At 41.0% G+C, this 13,395-nt stretch overlaps 1 long non-coding RNA gene across 2 annotated transcripts in view; it reads left to right on the top strand.

Annotated features, from left to right (window-relative positions):
* LOC310852168 overlaps positions 1–13,395 on the top strand; it is a 112,593-nt gene that overhangs the window by 71,545 nt on the left and 27,653 nt on the right. For both annotated transcript variants that reach the window (XR_014568000.1, XR_014568001.1), the window contains exon 3: positions 3,128–3,154. This is a non-coding gene — a long non-coding RNA (uncharacterized lncRNA). The remainder of the gene's footprint in view (positions 1–3,127; positions 3,155–13,395) is intronic.

Below are 13,395 nucleotides of genomic sequence, written 5' to 3' on the forward strand. Positions count from 1 at the left end.
TGGAGGTTATGACCCTCTCATTTTACTATGAAGTGAGCAGACGTTATTCGAGGTCTTTACATAAGTAAGAATAGCTCAAGATTTAAAGATTGTTAAAATGCTTCATATTAGGGAGAATTGCTGAAGCACAAGACAGCAGTAAAGTGAAAGGTTAAAATACCATCTCTCTCTCTCTCTCTCTCTCTCTCTCTCTCTCTCTCTCTCTCACACACACACACACACACACACACACACACACACCACAATTTTTTTACCACTGTCAGAAGATTAGACAAGACATAGCCACCAATAATAACTATGGGGCTATTTAATAGGATTTTCCTTTCTATTCACTCTACCCCAAAAAATTTTTTAATGGAGTTGCAAGAAAAGAAGAGGTTTTTGGTAAATGGATGTTTGCTAGCTGCTAGGCTGACAAGGGACCAGCTAAAATAGAATTTATAAAAACTTAATAAAAGTCAAAGAAGCACATGTATCTAAACTAGTGTTTATAGAAAGTGAGGCCAAAGCAATGTGGTTTTCATAGGTTGGGACGGGGTGTTTATGCCACTGGAAGCAGCACATTGACTTATTTTAATCGTTTTTAATAACCATTTTAATAATACCATTAAAACAAAAACCATTAATAGAATTCAACAAAACCATCGTAGATCATAGGATTGCCAAGATACTTCCTAAGATGGGCTTGGAGGCGTATGTGAGACGGTCAGCCCCACCAAATAGATACAGTTTAAGATTTGAGCATTCTCTACAGTAGCAAACAAGTCACTACCCTTCAGATGTGTGAAAGGGATTGTGCTGAACTTTAAGCTGGTTCCAAAGGAGAAGTTATTAACACAGTTGAATTGTCCAACATGTTTCAGCAAGTACCTTCAGCTGGGCAACTAAGAAATGCAAGTTCTCCTATACCGCAATGTGTTTCCAGAGAGCTTTAGCACATGACCCTGGTACTCTATTAATAAATTCTCTTTTGGGACCTGTTTGCAATTCATCTCTCCCACCCCCCACGCCACCTTTTACGTCCATTACCGTCTACAGAATCTGTTCCAAGGGAACTTCTGCATGCTCTCAATGTAGATGAAAGTACTGATCAAGCAAGGAAAATAGATCTACATCGGCATGACAAATCTGTATATCTTACATACCATACCTCGGGGGGGGGGGGAAGCAATGGGTGTGGACTTTTGCTTAAAATTATTCTGAGAATGCTGTATTATTTGCACAGTTATGTTAGTCTGTATTTCATCCTCCTCCCATCTGGTTCCCATCTCTCCTACGTGCTCCCTGGCAAACAGGTCTGCCTTTTGACTGTCTAATTGGGCCATTTAAATGATCCAGCGTCAGTGGTCTCTCCCACCACACTCCTTAGGTTCATAGAGTGCCTGTGGCGATCACACAGGGCCCCTGGACGTTTGACGGTCTATTGACCCTGTGCCACCAATGTGATTGTGTTCTTTGCTGCCACCACCTCATTTCTCATGGGGAAATATGGAGTCCAGACAGATGTTAACATTAACAAATAATCAAGTTTCTTTTTAAATGCAGTAACAAGCTTATGGTTTCAGTTAGTTTTTCTTGGCAGTTTCTTCATCTTAATTCCTAACAACTTCAAACTGATTATTCCCAACTATCTATCTGACTCCACCTAACAATTCCCCTCACTCTCTCACAATACAACTTGACCAACCCACTGCCTCTTCCTTCTCCAATTCCCAAACCTCAACTGACTTTCAAAACCTCCCACTCTAACTTTTACTCCTCCCTTGCATTCCCACTGGCCAATCACATCACACTCATTTTAACCCTTTCCTTATGACCCACCTAGGAGGCAAACGCCACACTGCCCCTCCCCGAAAAAGTTGATGGGCATTGCCATTCAAATGGTGTGCATGTCAGTTTGCATTTCATAGTACAGAAAGTATCAAACTGATGTGTAGAGATCTTTCCTATTCTACTTAATTCAAGTGGGTTCTGGAAGTGTCTCTGTGTGAAAGAAACAAGCAGAAGGTTCATGATGTTTGGGTTATTCCTTCAGAGAAGTTGAGTACAGCTGGCTTAATCTGGTTCTGTTATCTCTTTCTTTCAACGTCATGCTGACTATAATAATAAGTGCTTGAAAAATGCAATCTGTGCTGATGATAGTAGTAGTACAACTCATACAACATGTTGGTGACTAATATACACACAATAATTACCAAAATGATTATACATTCAAATCAAATCAAATCAAATTTTATTAAACGGTCACAGACCAGATTAACTTGTAGAGCTAGTCAGCGAAGCATAACACCGGAAAAAAACAAAGGACAAAGGACAATTTCAATACAGATTAGGCCATAACAGCAATTTAAAATTAGACAGCATAAATAAAATTAAGTATTTGCCTTCACCTGCATATTGACATTGGAAAGCTCTTGTTTCCTACACCTAATAGCGGCTACACAGAATTTGGCAACGTTGATCGTAATTTCAGGAACCTTATCTTCTACCAAGGCTCTCATACGTTGGAGTTCTGGTTCATTTTTAAGCTTTTGTAGAACTGGGGCAATAAAGGTCAGGCGTAAATCCTCGTAGTAACTACAGTGCAGCAATACATGCAGACTTGTTTCCACTTCCGATGAGCCACATGGGCAAACACGTGATTCATATGGTTTGCCCTCATATCTGCCTAGCAGCAGGGCAGAGGGCTGAACGTTGAATCTGGCCAGGGTAAAGCAGTGTCTGTACTTAGGTATTTGTAAATTAGCCAGATAATTTGCGGGTGAAAACCCTCTCCCAAAGTCTCTAATTGTGGCATGTTTATTCATTTTGCCCATATGACATTGCAACTCTATGTCCCTAATGCGTTGAAGCAATTGACTTTTGGCTCTCTCATATCCTGCCGCTATCAAGATCTGCGGGGAGAATCCTAAGCTTCTTATCTTTTCAAACAGGGAAGCTTTCCAGGTAGAATGAAAGGTGTCTAAGAGTGTTAAAGGAGCCAAACATTCTTTATCAATCTTCTGAGAAAAATACACAAAGCCACAGAGACTTGCGAACTACCCAACCTAAGATGAACTTATAATGTCTGATTTCAATGGATTTTTCAAGTGCTTAACTCAGTCTTTTGTTTTCTTTATGCTTTTAGGTAAGTTCATGAAGATACCAACAAAAGGTAAGTTTGATGTTGTTCACAATACCGAGAGATGCTAGTGAAGTTGTAGATGGATGTTGTTGTTGTTGTTTAGTCGTTTAGTCGTGTCCAACTCTTTGTGACCCCATGGACCAGAGCACGCCAGGCACTCCTGTCTTCCACTGCCTCCCGCAGTTTGGTCAAACTCATGCTGGTAACCTCGAAAACACTATCCAACCATCTCGTCCTCTGTCGTCCCCTTCTCCTTGTGCCCTCCATCTTTCCCAACATCAGGGTTTTTTCCAGGGAGTCTTCTCTTCTCATGAGGTGGCCAAAGTATTGGAGCCTCAGCTTCACGATCTGTCCTTCCAGTGAGCACTCAGGGCTAATTTCCTTAAGAATGGATAGGTTTGATCTTCTTGCAGTCCATGGGACTCTCAAGAGTCTCCTCCAGCACCATAATTCCAAAGCATCAATTCTTTGGCAATCAGCCTTCTTTATGGTCCAGCTCTCACTTCCATACATCACTACCGGGAAAACCATGGCTTTAACTATACGGACCTTTGTTGGCAAGGTGATGTCTCTGTTTTTTTGTTTTTTTTTAAGATGGATGTTAGCGAACTTGTATACAGGGTGCCGGCGTTTTGCACCTGTTTCGCCCTGGCACTCCAAGTAATCAAGAGGCCGCTGTTTGCCCCCAATGGGGCTCTTTTACTGGGGCTTGCAGGTAGCACACTCCCAATGTAGTTTTCCAGGCTTCTTCAGTGGTCTGATCTCAAAGCCTTGATACGTATATTGATACAGTGGTACCTCAGGTTAAGTACTTAATTCGTTCCAGAGGTCCATACATAACCTGAAATTTTTCTTAACCTGAAGCATGACTTTAGCTAATGGGGCCTCCTGCTGCTGCCACACCGCCGGAGCACGATTTCTGTTCTCATCCTGAAGCAAAGTTCTTAACCTGAGGTAATATTTCTGAGTTAGCGGAGTCTGTAAACTGAAGCGTATGTAACCTGAAGCATATGTAACCACTGTATTCAATTTCATAGAGAATACTATTTTTTGGTTTAAGCTTAAGAGACTGCTTAAGAGATTGCTTAAGAGACTGATTTGAGACTATAATAATAGGCCAGAAGGAGCCTGGGTTTCACTTTCTCTTTCTATCTCTCTTCCTTCTGGTGTGCTGTTCTGTACATAGTATGCTATACAGTGGTACCTTGGTTTACAACCATAATCCGTTCCGGAGGTCCATCTGTAAACCAAAACAGGTTGTAACCCAAGGCTTTCGCCAATGGGGCCTCCAAAAAAAAATTGTTCGTAATAATAATAAAAAAGGTTTGTAATCCAAAAAAAAGTTGCAAACTGGGTCATGCACTTCTGGGTTTGACGTGTTTGTAATCCAAAATGTATGCAAACCAAGACGTATGCATACCAAGGAACCACTGTAGTGTTAAGGTTTAGACTAGTTATTGTAAGTTTAAGTTAAGTCTGCTGGAACTGGATTACTTGTGGACAGTACCAATCCTGAATGTATTGGATTTGTGATTGTTATGCTCATTTGCCTTCAGTAGCATTAAAGTTCTGCTGGATGAAATACAATTGCCTATTTGTTGGGAAGCCTGCAACATGTTCAAGTTTTTACTCTGCTACCTATACATTGGAATCTACTCCGGATCAATATTATGTAGAATTTCAATGGCAGTGCATGCACCGCGTCTTGTGATCAATTATGTTGGCTGGGGATTACTTGCCCTCTCCACCAATATTTTATTCAAGTTGGCACCCTGCTTAGGTTTCAGCTGACTATCAGGTAGACTCTCAAATTCTACAGCTTCTGTGTGATGTCAGGAATAGGAGCTGGGACGCTGGGTAGAGGACCCTGGTAGATCATCAGAATTGCCTATAAATATTTCAATGGATTAATCAATCAATCAATCAGTCAGTCAGTCAATCAAAAAGGGTTGTGTTTGGTTTAATTTGGTTTTTAGTGTTGAATCTGCCATAGCCCATTGAAGCATGCCAGTCATAACTTGAGACTGCTGATGCCAAGTGATGCAAGTGTGAAACAGCCATAGGATTTCAGTGCACCTCTCGTGTGTTCACAATTATCACATCTTCTATAAAATCCACAGACTGGTCTAAAGACGCATGATTTTATACTGGCAAAGCAAACATGTATATATTATTGTCTGGATGGGAGACTTCCTGCGAAACATATGCCAGCTACTTAAAAATGGCAAATTCGACATAAATGCATACCCAAGAGTCCAACTTGTTGTATAATGTAAATAGAAAATTAAAAACAAATAAATATTGCATAGTAATTTTAAAGGCCAAATAATGTATACAGTCCTTGTAAGAATTGCTTTCAGAGGAATTAGCTCAAGCTGAGCATAGCAGCTGATGCCGTCATTACCCCCTGAAGCTCCTCAAAATGACTGCGGCATTATATTATAATTAACGTATGCCAACTCTGGTTTAGTTGTATCCACTGAAAACTGTCAAGTGTCATTCCAAATATCATGCAAAAACATCTGCGTCAAAAATCTGTCATTACAATTTGTAGATATGTAATAGAATACAAGGATCATCATTAGAGGTGTCGGAAGAGTTTGCAAGGCTTAGAGTCAGCAGAGGAAAACCCCACAGATTAGCCATGAATGAACCAAGGTTTTGGCAAAACTGTGAAGCTCTGGCAGAACGCAACTGGCGCCGTGGATTAAAAATCCAGTTGTTGTGTTCCAAACTGACACTCATCTCCCCTACTGGCCTGGATTTCCAACCAATTCAAACCTTAAATTTAAACATTTTCTTCCTACCATTCCCCCCCCCCCCGCCCATTTTTAAAGGGAAGAAGGGATAAGTAGTCTGATTGTTTTATAATATTGCCAAAATAAATAGGAGTTGAAATTTACCAAGTTTTCAGGTAGTAGCTCTTTAGATCCGGAATACATATTCCCAAAGTGCGTTGAACACGAGAATGAACTTGCTGGACCAGACAATGTCGTATCTAGTCCAGTATTGCAATACAATTCATGTATTTATTTATTAAATTTGTGTGATATATATATATATATATATATATATATATATATATATATAATATATTGTTAATTTTCTGTTTTTATTAAATTTTCTGTTTTACAGGTCAGAATATTCATTTTGACAACCTTAAAATATCAGTGACTTCCCTTCTTCTCTTTCCATGGTTCACTTTGCGTAGCACAAATCCCTGCATATTTTATACAAACTACTAAACCTTTCAGTATTCCATTATTACTTCCATCAAAACTTATTTGCGCTGTTGAATTCATCTTAATGCTGCCAGCATTTTCAGCTGTACACAATTTCCCCCCATATGTTCAATAAACATTTTCCAATCTTCTTTAAAGAATGTTCTTCTTGTTCTCTTATTACCGTATTTTTCGCTCTATAGGATGCACCTTGTTTTAGAGGGGGAGTCTTGCTCTCCCGGCTTCAGCAAAAGGAACCCAAAGCCTTCGGAGTGCAGCGCGAGTTACCGCTGTGCCCCAAAGGCTTCAGGGATAGCCACCTGAAGCCTTTGGAACATGTGCTCTTGCTCTCAAGGCTTCAGCGAAAGCAACGCGTAGCCTCCGGAGCGTGGAGGGAGCGCTCCCTCTGCGCTTTGGAGGCTTTCCGTTGCTTTCGCTGAAGCCAAGGAGCCTGCATTCACTCCATAGGATGCACAAACATTTCCCCTTAATTTTGGGAGGGGAAAAAGTGCGTCCTATGGAGCGAAAAATACAGTAGATCTGCAAGCTGTGTATATTCCACCAGTTTAAGTTGTCATTCTTCTTTGGTTGGAACCTCGCTCATTTTCCATTTTGGGGCTAACAAAACACAGGCCGCCGTAGTGGCCTACAGAAATAACTTTTTTTTTTTTTTACATCTGGGAATTTCCATCTTATTTATTTATTAAATTTGTATACCGCCCTACACCTGCAGATCTCTGGGTGTTTCACAACACAAAATTACAATATAAAACACACAAACACGTAACAAAAACAAAAAGACAACCCAATAATCTCCCTTCCACAGCATGCTTTAGCTGAGATTCCTGCATTGGCCTTTGGGAATACCTTCCAACTCTTTGATTCTAGGATTCTCTGTGAACCAGCCTCCAGTCAGTGTCTCCACCCTCTTGCCCTTTGGTTCTGCTATCCTGTTTATATAATACCATATCGTTATATATTTCAATGTGCAGCAACCCTTTGAAGGAATGAATAACTGGAAGAATTACAGGAATTTTGCAGCTTGTGGCGATATAAATTTGCACAATTATTTATGTTTATGCCAGTTCATGAAGTTCAGATTAGTTCCTGCAGTATTCTTCTTCTGATATATATCAACAAGTCATACTATGTATCAATTTAAAACTGTTAATGGTTGATAATAAAATGCATCAAAAGTTACATTATTGAAGAATCATATCAGGTTCAAAGGAAGACGTTCCACTCTTTCCTTTATCTTTGGTGTTTTGGTGAGGATTTTTATTGTTGCAATAATAGCTTTGGTAGGGTCTGCTGTAACAAGGTAAAATGTTTACAAACTGTGGTTAATTTAAGCCCAATGCTATTGTGGTAAGTTTTATCACGCTTTACTCTGATTCTCTCCTTTGAAGATCATAACAGTGTGAAAAATGAGAGTTTTTATTCAAAATGTTGGTTTCCCCAAAAAACTGATCGTGGTGTGTGAAAGCATGACTTAATATAATGTGAAAAAATATGCAGCAATATAGTATGGTAACTATTTTCTAATGGACAGCACAGGCCCTCGTATAAAACATGAATAAGCCATACGTTTCAAGCTAGAAAATGAAGACGTTTTTAGACATGACACACTTTTAATCCTTTCACCACATTTTATGATTTCATTGTCTCTCTTGACCTTGGGGTAGGGGGGATATTCACAGTAAATCCTAGTTCATGAAAAATAAATGCAAAATGTCTCTAGGAATTTCACCAATTCAAGGAAAGGTTCTGAAAGCACTTTTAAGATTATTTCTTTCTGATCAACCTTTTAAAGATGAAGGTAGATTATTGTGCAATGAGAGCATACAAAGGAGAGAAATGGAGTACAAAAAAGTTTTCTACATTAATCAAACTGACATATCTGTCCTGATCAAGCTAGAGGCTTCCATATTTGTAGGACTTTAATGTTTCTCTATGTGAAGTAGAACAGGGACGCAGGTGGCACTGTGGGTTAAACCACAGAACCTAGGACTTGCCGATCAGAAGGTTGGCGGTTCGAATCCCCACAACGGGGTGAGCTCCCGTTGCTCGGTCCCTGCTCCTGCCCACCTAGCAGTTCAAAAGCATGCCAGTGCAAGTAGATAAATAGGTACCGCTCCAGTGGGAAGGTAAATGGCGTTTCCGTGCGCTGCTCTGGTTCGCCAGAAGTGGCTTAGTCATGCTGGCCATGAATCTCAACTAAAGCATCTATGACAGTTGGTCATCCAACCTCTGCTTGTTGTTTAGTCATTTAGTCGTGTCCAACTCTTCATGACCCCATGGACCAGAGCATGCCAGGCACTCCTGTCTTCCACTGCCTCCCGCAGTTTGGTCAAACTCATGCTGGTAGCTTCGAGAACACTGTCCAACTATCTTGTCCTCTGTCTTCCCCTTCTCCTTGTGCCCTCCATCTTTCCCAACACCAGGGTCTTTTCCAGGGAGGCTTTTCTTCTCATGAGGTGGCCAATTGTGAGCCTCAGCTTCACAATTTGTCCTTCCAGTGAGCACTCAGGGCTGATTTCCTTAAGAATGGATAGGTTTGATCTTCTTGCAGTCCATGGGACTCTCAAGAATCTCCTCCAGCACCATAATTCCAAAGCATCAATTCTTTGGCGATCAGCCTTCTTTATGGTCCAGCTCTCACTTCCATACATCACTACTGGGAAAATCATAGCTTTAACTATATGGACCTTTGTTGGCAAGGTGATGTCTCTGCTTTTTAAGATGCTGTCTAGGTTTGTCATTGCTTTTCTCCCAAGAAGCAGGCGTCTTTTAATTTCGTGACTGCTGTTACCATCTGCAGTGATCATGGAACCCAAGAAAGTAAAATCTCTCACTGCCTCCATTTCTTCCCCTTCTATTTGCCAGGAGGTGATGCGCCCAGTGGCATGATCTTCGTTTTTTTGATGTTGAGCTTTGGACCATATTTTGCGCTCTCCTCTTTCACCCTCATTAAAAGGTTTTTTAATTCCTCCTCACTTTCTGCCATCAAGGTTGTGTCATCTGCATATCTGAGGTTGTTGATATTTCTTCCGGCAATCTTAATTCTGATTTGGGATTCATCCAGCCCAGCCTTTGACGTGATGAATTCTACAAAAAGTTTGATAGTGCTATATAAATATTGCTGGTATACTATTAGCCTATGTGCTGCTTTATGTTTGTCAGATTTATGTGTTGCTTTATGTTTGTCAGATGTTTTGAAACACAGGGGATTTTTTTGTTGCATTGAACCCCGAAGGTGAGCAGGCTTGCAATTCCCCCCCCCCTTTAAATAAGTGAAGTTTTTTTCCAGTTTTTGAAAAATATGTATGAACATAAAAGAATGACATACTGTGAAAAGAAAATAAGTAGATCTCAAGAGGTTGGTAGCATCCCTGGCTCCTCATTCTAAAAAAAAGAGAGAGTGGAAGATTTCAAGATAATGCTTCCCTTGGGGCTTTTCATTTTGGGAAGCACAGGCATCTAGGGAGGCTGCAGAGTGCTGAAGAAATATTTAATGGTGATAACAACACATTCAACCCTCCATACTTCAGAAAAGTAAGACTAGCCCAACACCCGCTAATATGCTAAAGAAAAATGATGCAGGAAAATGGAAGCCTCTTTCACAGATGAAGAGAGAGAAAATGGAAAGTATAAGAAAGGTTTCAGCCCAACTCTACTTTTTATTGCTCTGAGCTTTAATACAGTTTTTTTTTAAAAAAAATGTCATTTATTGTTGATAACTTGCCTTAAGAGCTTTGTGTTCAGTGTGGAAAGGCAGGGGGAAATAGCAGAATGAATCATTCCCTTGATTCCCAAGTTTAGGTTTGAATGTGCTGTTTAGGTAGCAAAAACAAGACTGCCTTTGTGTCAGAAGAATGCATCACCAGGGTCAAGAAAACCCTGAGGTTTACAAAATAATTATTGGGGTTTTTAGGGGGTGGGGGAACCTTAAACAATGAGAACTGAGTATGACCATTGGCCACGGAATGATGACTGACTCTTTGGGAGATGAGAACTGGAATTGAATATTGTGGAGGAGGCCATGGTTGGAACATAGGAACATAGGGATCTGCTTTATACTGTGTGTGAAACCAGTGGTTCGTCTTGCTCCATAGAGTCTACACTGACTGACAGAGACTCTCCAAAATTTCAGGCAAGGGTCTCTTTGCTTGCAAGGCTCTGTCACTGAGCTGTGGCTCTTATCCTACTCAGGAAGACTTCACATGCCACAACATTTTGTTGCAGGTGCTACTGAAGAAGAGTAGATAGTTGAAAGGGAATGTGCATGCAAAAATAGACACTGTTTTGATTCATAGTGATGGCCATCACCATCGACCAAGCATGGTGAGGTGTCTCTCCTGAGGAACAAAGTGACAGGGAAGGGCTATACAAGACAAAGGTAAAAGGTAAAGGACCCCTGGATGGCTAAGTCCAGTCAAAGGCGACTATTGGGTTGCGGCGCTCATCTTGCTTTCAGGCCGAAGGAGCCGGTGTTTGTCCACAGACAGTTTTACAGGTCATGTGGCCAGCTTGACTAAACCACTTCTAGCACAATGGGACACCATGACGGAAACCAGAAAGCATGGAAATGCCACTTACCTTCCCGCCACAGTGATACCTATTTATCTACTTGCACTGATGTGCTTTCTAAGTGCTAGGTTGGCAGAAGCTGGGACAGAGCAATGGGAGGTCAGTCCGTCATGTGGATTCGAACCGCTGACCTTCCGATCGGCAAGCCCAAGAGGCTCAGTGGTTTCGACCATAGCACCACCAGCATCCCTGCTATACAAGATAATGTGCTTGCGATGGGAATCTGGTCTGAAGTTTTCTGGGGCTTCATTATCTTTCCAGTGCCAGGTGAAGCACTTTTATTTACCCAGGCTTTTTGATGCTGTTGTAACATGCTGCGATTTTTGCATTTTAATTTCTTTTTTGTATACATTCCTACATTTTGTATACATTCCTAGAAGCACTGCAGAAGAGTAGTATATGCAATTTTTAAGTAATAAAATAAATAACACAACTTGTATTATTGGGGTGGACAGAATGGAGCTCTGAGCTATTCCCTGGCTTCTTATCAATAATTCCATTCTTGGGAAAGACATACATATGATGGAAAGCTTCTGTACATTTGCATTTCCATAAATGCATAGGCAGACAAATCCATACATTTACTTAGAAGCAAGTCTTACTGGGTCCAATGAACTTGCTTCCTAATATGTATGTTTAGGATTGTTGTCCATCCTCAAGGCTTTACTAGAAAGATAATCCACTGAGTAATGACAAGGAAATGGATCTTCTCTGCTCCAGTCTGTGCTGAAAAAACAACTGAATAACTCTTTGTAAAGGGGGAATGAAAGATGTTGTCAAATGTATCAGAAACTAATAACATTTTGGCATTTCAGCAGAGATGACCTGAGATGATAAAATTCACCTTGTCATCCTCAAAAATAGCCTCACTCAAACAGACAATGAAGTTTAGCCTGTGAGAATTTGAAAGAGAATATTTCATTCAAGCTTTCTGAAACAGCTGAAATTAACCTATCTACCTGTATGAATAATCATAAGCTGCATTAGCCAAATCTGTAATCAGTTCCAGTGTTTGTTAGGACAAAAAAGGTTATGACCTAAAAACATTTGAATTAAGTATAGCTTCTATATTGAGTTCCTGTATGCGTCGAAGTTCAACATTCTCTCACTTTCTCCCTCCACTCAGAAATTCGTTAAACATTGTAATTCAATTTTTCTAATAATAATAATAATAATAATAAATCCTTATTCTCATTCTGTCTATCAAATGCTGTGTAGGAGTATGCCTTGGGCATCTGAATGCCTGAATGAAATGATGCCACCGAATGCAGCACCTGTAATTATTCAATAAAAGCTATTTTATGTGTCCTCTATATTCAAGCTGCAGATGTTTAAGTGGACAACCAATGGTTAGAAATCCATTTATGTTATAACTACCTCCTCACAAACTCAGCTCAATGGTCTGTTCCACATCCCCCTTTCTCCTGGCCTATCATCCTGATCAATATGTATTAGGGATGGGCAGATAAATCTGTTTCTTGGTCAATTTCACAAGTCTTAATTTGTTAGTAAGGTAAAAGGACCCCTGACCATTAGGTCCAGTCGTGACCGACTCTGGAGTTGTGGTGTTCATCTCGCTTTATTGGACGAGGGAGCCGGCGTACAGCTTCCAGGTCATGTGGCCAGCATGACTAAGCCACTTCTGGGGAACCAGAGCAGTGCACGGAAACGCTGTTTACCTTCCTGCTGGAGCGGTACCTATTTATCTACTTGCACTTTGACGTGCTTTCGAACTACTAGGTTGGCAGGAGCAGGGACCGAGCAACGGGAGCTCACCCCGTCACGGGGATTCAAACCGCCGACCTTCTGATCAGCAAGTCCTAGGCTCTGTGGTTTAACCCACAGTGCCACCTGTGTCCCTTATTATTCCCTTGTTAGTCGAATCCTTCAAATTTTTCTATTTATTTGCATTCTTTTATATAAAAAATCAGCATGAAAATCCATACATAAATATGTATTTATATATGGTTTTGTCACAATCCATATTCAAAAGTGTACATTATCTTAATGTGCACAGTTCTAAATGCATTTTATTACAAAATACACATTTTATAATGTGTTTTTTCCCCCGTTTTGAGCCGATAACTGTTTCACAAAATGAGAAATGCAAAAACCTAATGATAATTACGCACCAGTCTACACATTAATCTGGGAGATGCAGGTCAGGTAGTCCTCATCAGAATCAGAGGCGGAGCAAGGTGGGTGTGGTGGGTGTGGGCCGCCCCAGATATCATCCCTGAGGGGGGTGACATCACTGCACCCCCAGAATGCTCAGCATAGGCGCTGCGCTCCCCCCGATGCACACCCCCTGGGACACTCAGCATGGGTGGTGCACCCTCAGGACGTGCACCCCCCCAGAATGCTCAGTGAGGGCAACACCCCCCCAGATGCTCAGCATGGGCAGTACACCCATAGGATGCTCGGTGTGGGCTGAGCACCCCCCAGGATGCTCACCCCACC

The sequence above is a fragment of the Podarcis gaigeae genome, assembly GCF_964106915.1.
Source record: "Podarcis gaigeae genome assembly, chromosome: 9".
Lineage (NCBI taxonomy): Eukaryota > Metazoa > Chordata > Lepidosauria > Squamata > Lacertidae > Podarcis > Podarcis gaigeae.